This window comes from Mustela lutreola, chromosome 9 (assembly GCF_030435805.1).
Source record: "Mustela lutreola isolate mMusLut2 chromosome 9, mMusLut2.pri, whole genome shotgun sequence".
NCBI classification, from domain to species: Eukaryota; Metazoa; Chordata; class Mammalia; order Carnivora; family Mustelidae; genus Mustela; species Mustela lutreola.
The window spans coordinates 3,996,108-4,004,360 of NC_081298.1; the positions used below are offsets into that span (position 1 = coordinate 3,996,108).

The 8,253-nt window shown below is 37.7% G+C and overlaps 1 pseudogene; it reads right to left on the reverse strand.

Annotated features, from left to right (window-relative positions):
- Positions 1-1,582: 1,582 nt before the first annotated feature.
- Positions 1,583-2,734, reverse strand: LOC131808501 (phosphorylated adapter RNA export protein-like; annotated as a pseudogene).
- Positions 2,735-8,253: the final 5,519 nt, after the last annotated feature.

An 8,253-nucleotide genomic window follows, 5' to 3' on the forward strand; every position in this document is an offset into this window, starting at 1 on the left:
AATATATTTTGAATTACATTTCAGTGTGATGCCTCTAGCTTTGTTCCTCTTATTCAAGATGGCTTTGATCATTTGGGGTCTTTTGTTTCATAATAATGTTAAAATCTTTTTCTATTTCTGTAAAAAATACCTTGGGGATTTTGATAGAGATTACATTAAATTTATAGATAATTTTGGGTATTATGGACATTTTATCAATATTAATTTTTCCAATCCATGAACATGGGATATCTTTCCATTATCCAAGTCTTCTTTAATTTCCTCCATTTTATAATTTCAGCCTGTCAATCTTTTACCTCTTTGGTTAAGTTTATACATAAGTATTTTATTCTTTTTGTTGCTGTTGTGAATGGGATTGGTTTTCCTTTTCTTTCTTTTCTTTTATCTTCTTTTCTTTCCTTTTCCTTTTTCCACAAGGTAACATTTTTAATACCTAACTTTTTAAACATAAGGTAAAACGATCTTATACAGGCAACCCGTGGAAATTTATTTTTTACAGATCTTATTTATTTATTTGACAGACAGAGATCACAAGTAGGCAGAGAGGCAGGCAGTGAGGGAGAGAAGAGGAAGCAGGCTCCCTGCTGAGCAGAGATCCCGATGCTGGGCTTGATCCCAGGGCCCTGAGATCATGACCTGAGCTAAAGGCAGAGGCTTTAACCCACTGAGCCACCCAGATGCCCCCGACTCGGGAATTTTTTAAATTTTCATGGCAATTACACGGGCATGGATCATATTCAGTATTTAGTTTATGAATGAGTTAATTTTTAAAAAAGTCAAAAACAAAGTTAAAGGTAAGAACCAATATATCTTTGAAAAGCTTCTGATGTTCATTTCTTTCTGGACAAATAAGTGGGAAGAGCCGTCAGTGTAAACCTATTTTAATTTTAGTCTCTATCTTTAAAATGGCCTAAAAGTTCTTAGAACATAGAAAAACTAAATTTTAATGCATTTGTAATAGCTTAACAATTTATGTGCCTTATTAGGATCTTCTAATGGAATGTTTTGAAACCAATCATAATTTGCTGCAAGGATAAATCAGATAAATCAGAAAAAGAAAACATATTTTTGAATAGTATATTACAATATCCTAGACAAAAGGAATTATCGACTAGTCATAATTACCAAATGCAACAGACTGAGAAATTAAATCCTCTGGTTGGCACCTTTAAGTATTTTGTCAGACATGAAGAATGTTTCTATCAATGATGTTCCTCTCCCGTGGCTCCTGGGTGGCTCAGTCGGTTGAGCATCTGCCTTCAGCTCAGGTCGGGATGCCAGGGGTCGGGATCCAGCCCCTCGGGGGTTCCTGCTCACGGGGAGCCTGCTTCTCCCACTCTCTGCCTTACTTCACCCCCTGCCACCCCCAGCTCTTGCTCACTTTCTCTATCTCAAATAAATAAATAAAATCTTTAAAAAGAAATAGCATACATCTCCCCACAAATTCAATTTTATTTTAAACAAGAAAACAATTCTTTCTCTCCAGATTTTTATGTTTATCCGTGCAAAGTAAAACAAAGCAATCTCAGTAGAAACAGTTTATTACAATGATATTTTAGAAAGGTTTATTCCTCAAAATGGACTAAAAGAAGTCCAGATTGTGAGAACGATCAACCTCAGAGGCCTCTGTGTCCAACTCAGCCTCTGCATGGCTTTCCAAGGGAGCGTCAAGAGAGGCCAGTGCCTCGTTCATGTCACTTGCAAAAGTTTCTCGTGATGCATTGTCATCCTGAACATTTAGATTTTTAATAGCTTCTTTCCTGTTTGTTCCCCAACACCCATGTTCTCTTCCTAGCAGCCTTTCTCTATGCGCACTTGTTTTGATTTGCAGTGTAGAAAATGTCCTTCATTTGTTCCTTGCTGACACTAAGAGTGTTTTTCAGGGGATCCAGGAAAACCCCACCTGGTGTCTCTCTCCGACTAGCATTCATTATGGAAAGACAAGCATTTTCCTCAACTTCGGCAGTTCCCATCAGAAGTTCAGCTGCCTTTTTGTCCCAATTATCCTTACCACTTGTGCTATGAGATCTTCCTCTAAAAAGATCTGCATCCTGAAAGAAACTTCCTACAACCTGAAAGAAATTTCATGAGCCAGTTCCTGCTGGGAATCGTCCTCTGTGATCTGCTACCAGCCTTTAGGGTTCATTTCTATTCTGTCCTCGGCCTGTCTCTAACAGGTCAGTGCTGGATGCGATGACCTCACCCACTTTCCTCTTCCTTTGATCCCACTCTTTTGCCACCATGCCTATATTCATCTAGGGCTTTGTCTAATGCCATTGTATGTTCTTGAGATTTCCTCTAGCAAGCAAATGACAGTTGGTCTCCCATTGTCTGCTTCTGTCAATAGCGCCCTCCATTCCCAGAATACCAAGTTCAGTGGCCACTGCACCTTGATTCTATTCTTGTAGCTCAGCACCCCATATGTTGTTAACCTTCTCCAGGAACAGGTGGTTTCTTGCAACTCTGGTTTGGAAGGAGAGTTAAAACTTTTCTGTTGCTTGCAATTCCAAAGAGAGCTATTATCATCAGTATCCGAAAAACTCTCTTCCCTCGAATCCACACTTTTAACAGTTCGATAATGTGATGCCAGCGTTGCTGTACCCTGGAAGGGCCTCCGTGCTGTCCCCACCTAGTGTTTTCGGTCCCTGCAGCGGCCTATCAGTAGAGGCCACTGTCATGTCAGAATCCGAGTTGGAAAGCTCCTGTCCTCCATGTCACCAGCCTCCTGCACCATCTTCCCATGGCCTGGGTTGTTTTCTTAACCTCCCGTTTGGATCGTTTGTTGTTGTGGCTTATTTTTATACGTTGGTTTTTTAATTTTGCAACTTGACTGAATTCATGTATTAGTTCTAAGAGCTGTTGGTGAGCCTTCAGAGTGTCCTGGATGTATGATCATGGTCATCTGCAAACAGAGATAATTTTACTTCTTCCTCTCCAATTTAGTTGACTTCTATTTCTTTTTCTTGTCTAATTGTTCTGGCTACAAATTCCAGTACTACGTTGAACAGAAGTGGAAGAGTTAGCATCCTTGCCTTGTACTGGATCTTAGAGGAAAAGCTTTCAGGTTTTCCCCATCGATTTTGGTATTAGCTGTGGATTTTTTTCCCCACTGGCCTTTATTAGTTGATGAAAGTTCCTTCTATACCTATTTTGTTGAGAGTTTTTATCATGAATGGATATTGAGCTTTGTCAAATGTTTTTCTGCATCAACTGAGATGATCATGTACGTTCTATCCTTTGTTTTGTTAATGTGTTTTACCATATTGATTGATTTTCCAATGTTGAGCCATCTTGGCATCTTAGGGTTAAATCCCTCTGGGTCATGGTGTATGATCTTTAATGTGCTATTAAATTTTGTTAGTATTTTATCAAGGATTTTTGCATCTGTGTTTATCAAGGATGTTGGCCTATGGTTTTCTTTTCTTGTGGTCCCTTTATTTGGCTTTGGTGTCAGGTTGGTACTGGCCTCATAATATGAGTTTGGAAGTGTTCCCTCTTTTTCTATTATTTTGGAAGAGTTTAAGAAGAATTGGTATTAATTCTTCTTTGAATGTTTGACAGAATTCACTTATGAAGCCATCTGGTCATGGGCTTTTCTTTGTTGGCAGGGTTTTGATTACAAATATAATCTCCTTTTGTTCAGTGTTGCTAGATTGTATGTTTCTAAGACTTTATCTACTTCTTCTAGGTTATCCAATTTGTTGGCATTTAATTGTTCATAATATTCCTTTATCCTTTTTATTTCTGAAGCATCTGTTGTAATGTCTCCTCTTTCATCTCTGATTTAAAAAATTTGAGACTTTGCTCTCTTTTTTAAAAAAGATTTTATTTTTAAGCAATCTCTACGCCCAGTGTGGGACTCGAGTCCATGACCCCAAGATCAAGAGTCGCAAGCTCCACCAACTGAGCCAGGCAGGCACCCTGAGTCTGCTCTCTTTTTTACTTAGGCTAGCTAAGGGTTTCTTGATTTTGTTTATCTTCTCAAAAAACCAACTTGTAGGTTTTTTTTTTCCCTATTGTTTTTCTATTTCATATATGTCTGCCTGAATCTTTATTATTTCCTCTCTTTTACTAGCTTTATGCTTAGTTTGTTCTTTTCTAGTGCTTTGAGATACAAAGTCAGGTTGTTTATTTGAGATCTTTCCTCTTTTTTTGTTGTAGGTGTTTATTCCCTCTCAGTACTGCTTTTGCTGCATCCTTTAGGTTTTGGTAAGTTGTATTTTCATTTTTGTTTGTCTCAAGATACTTTAAAAATTTCTTTTAATTTTCTCTTTGACCCAATAGTCATTTAAGAATGTATTGTTTAGTTTCCACATATTTGAATTTTTTCATTTCTTACTGTTATTGATTTCTAGTTCTATTTTATTTTGGATGGCAAAGACACTTGGAATAATTTTGATCTTCTTAAATTTGTTAAAACTTGCTTTATGACTTAACATTAATGTATCCTATTTCTGTTGAGAAGAAAGTTCTGTATCTATCTGTTAGGTCCACTTGGTTTATAGTACTGTTCAACTCAGCTGTTTATTGATTTTTCAGATGGCCAGATGTTCTATCCATTATTGAAAGGCTATTGATTTTTCATTTTGATCTCATAAACTTGTTCTTGACTAAATTCTTATTTTTAGTAATTCTTTTTCTGTGGATTTAGTGGGGGAAATCATGATGGGTATATCATTTTCAGTGCAAGATAAAAGTTTTACTTTTTCCTTTCAAATTCTCAGGCCTCTAATTGCTTTCTTTTGTCTAATTGAATGGGTGTATATTTTCAGTACAATAATAAACCGTGTGTTGAGATGACATCCTTGTCCTTTCTGTTTCTTGATCCTGACATTAATGGGAAACTTTTAGAGGTTTCTCATTAGGAAAAATGTTGGTTTGGGGAGAAAAACTTTGTATACCTATTTAACATATCTATATTAATTGATTACTTTATCATCAGTTATTAGTATAACTAATCTATAATTAAATTATGAGTTATTACTATAACTAAAATTTAAAGACATTTATAGTTAAGTATATTTAATATACTTATAATTAATATATGTAATATAGTTGTAATTAATATATATATAAAATTTACATATAAAACATATAGGAAAGTACATTTTAGATATAAATGCGTATATAGACAGTGTACTTTATATATTATATATAGTATACATACAGTCATTAGGAAAGCACCCATTAATTACTGTCTTATTGGATTTCCAAAATACAAATGGACATTAAATTTTGCAAATATTACTATTGTGCTAGTATTGAACCAACCTTGAATTCATGGAATAAATCTCATCTAGGCATGTTGTAGTATTTTTTAAATGTAATATTGAACTGTGTTTGCTTGTATTTTAAAATTTTCACCTTGATATTATAAGCGAGATTGGCCCATAATTTTATTCTTGGATGCAATCTTTGGCACATTTTTTTTTTTTTTAAGATTTTATTTATTTGACAGAGAGAGAGTAGGCAGAGAGGCAGGCAGAGAGAGAGGAGGAAGTAGGCTCCCTGCTGAGCCCGATGCAGGGCTTGATCCCAGGACCCTGAGATCATGACCTGAGCCAAAGGCAGACGCTTTAACCCACTGAGCCACCCAGGCACCCTAATCTTTGGCACATTTTATTTTATTTTATTTTATTTTTTTTCACTCTACCCTCTTTGGCACATTTTATTTTATTTTATTTTTATTTTTTTTCACTCTACCCTCTTTGGCACATTTTAAAATCAATGTTACATTATACCTGCTTTACAAAAACAAATTTGAAATTTTCCTTTGGTTATACTCTGGAATAATTTAAGTAGTATTGGAATTATTTGATCTTTAAAGGTTTAGTAGAATTTTCTGTAAAAGTACTGTGTCTAGTGCCGCCTTCCTTTCTCTCATTTAAAAAAACTTTTTTTGAAGTATAGTATACAGACTGAAATCTGAATGAATTATGGATTTATAACCCAATGAATTTTCTAAAATGAATCTGTTTAATCAGCATTTAGGTCAAGAAACAGACTCCATAAGCCTCCCTCATATCCTCCCATTTCCTAGCTTCCCACTCCAACAAGAGTCCGGATTCGTCTTGTCGTGGTGGTCACTATGGTGATGTGAGGGTTCCCCCACCCCGACCCATGGTAACTGATGTGCTTCGATTTTTTTTTTTTTTTTTTTGTCTCCACAGGGTCAGCACTGGATAGATCTTCCTAGATGTTCCTTCAAGGTCTGTGCAACAGAAAATTATAAATCCTTCTGTGTGTGTGTGTGAGTGTGTGCATGTTTGTGTGTGTGATAGTGTTATTAAACCTACATTTTTCTGTCTGTCCAGCTAGTTATCTAGGCATCGAAGTATTTATCTTGCTATCTAGGTATCTGTGTCTTTCACGTGGTTGAGAGATGGAAGGGTGGCTGCAGAGCGTTTGCATTCCTGATCAAAGAGACAGTCGCTGGGCTGCCTTGCCCTCTCCTCTCTGCCTTGGGCTAAGATGTGATACCATCTCACAATGAAGAGAATGAAGCCAAGAGACTTGTTGGAGCCCAGCTATTGATGAACTGCTTAAGAAACCCTAGGAGCCACTTGGAGAATTCCTCAGGATTCCGGTGAAGTGAGTTACGAGCCTCTGTCTGTGTCACGCCAAGTCAAGGCTCTGTCCCGTGCAGCTGAGCACATTCCTAACTGATAGAACACCTTAGACAAAACCAGAAAACTTCAGCTGTTCACAGTATATGTGCGTTTAAACACAGGAAAATTATCACAGAGACACCAAATCCCTAACTCTATTTCTAGGAACCTGGGCAGCAATTATCAAATTAAGTGCTTACCGCAGTGGCCTTTTTAGTGTAGCCATTGTTTACAAGCATAATGGGCATAAATTATTCACCATGTTTCAGATATCACTTTTTAAAAATTCTGGATCATGGGGCGCCACTTGGGTACATCAATAGGCTTCATCCTCAAAGGGTTTCAAAGGGATTAAATGAGATAATTCCACAAAAGGGCCTAGGACAGCCCCTATCACATGTTAAAGTAGTCCATAAATATTAAGTATAATGTTTTAATAATCAATAAAAAAATATTGATGTTAGCCGCTCACATCTCCTTCTCATCTTTTGCTTTCCCTTAAGAAAAGTCACCTCCCCTGGGAGGCCCTCCCTGACTCTTCTATGTAGCATGGAGTCCCTCCCCAAATATCTCCCATTCCCCCATTGCCCCATTTTTTTTTTTTTTTTTTGCTTGGAGACCTTGTCGCCATCTGCAATTCTTTTGATTATTTATTTGGTAAGTGTATGTCTCCCGTGATAGAATATAAGCCCCATGAGAGCAAAACTTTCAGTAGCTGGCTGAGTCCTGCACACTCTACATTCGTTGCATGCAAAGATGGCCAGTCGTGTCCAAGGCCATTAAAATAGAATGCCACTTGACACCCACGGGTTTTGCAGAGGTGGCCATTTTGGGGGGTACAATTTTGCCCATCTTTAAATAAAAATGAAAGTAGATAAAGATTCTGCTCAATTCTAGACCCTCCTCCTACTAGACTTTATTGGGGGAGCTTAGTGGTTTATTATTATTATTTTTATTTATTCTCTAAAAGGTCAACACATAGTAATATATGGTCTATACACCTTTAGAAAGTGTGGCGTAAGTTGTTACCTTTAGAAAAATGTTTTGCCTTCAAACAGAGAGGTAAAATTCAGCTGAAATTTTAAAAACTAATGGCTACTGGTAATCCAAGATTTAGATGAAATTCCTCATAGTTTTTTGGCTTTCTGAAGATCCCAGAATTTAGATTTTAAAGTAGCCCTATACAAGTTATGTTTGGGACCAGGCCAGAGGGAAAATAGAAATGGGAATGTTTACAATAGAAGGGATAAGTCCTAAGGAACAGAAGGAACCCTCAAACACATTTGAGTGCCTGGAGGTGGGCCCAAGCAACCCTCTGAACTGGTGGGGGGGCAGGAGTATGTTCAATGACCCTCCCTGTTCCACCACGACCCCAGCCACCCCACCCACTCCACCACAACTGGCTCCCAATTCCAGAAGAACCCTGCAGGATTTCCCCTCGGGGTCAGAGGTCGTGGAATCCTGACAACTGGCATCCTGGGAAGAACAACAGGAGACCTTTCCCTGTTTGTTCTGAGTCTTCCAGAAGGACAATATGGTGTGGTGGTCAGGTAGTGGTCTTTGGCTACCTGACTTTGAAGCCCGTTTTCCCCTTTACCAGCCTTGTCTCTTACCCCTCTCTAGGCCTGGGTTGACTCATTGGTAA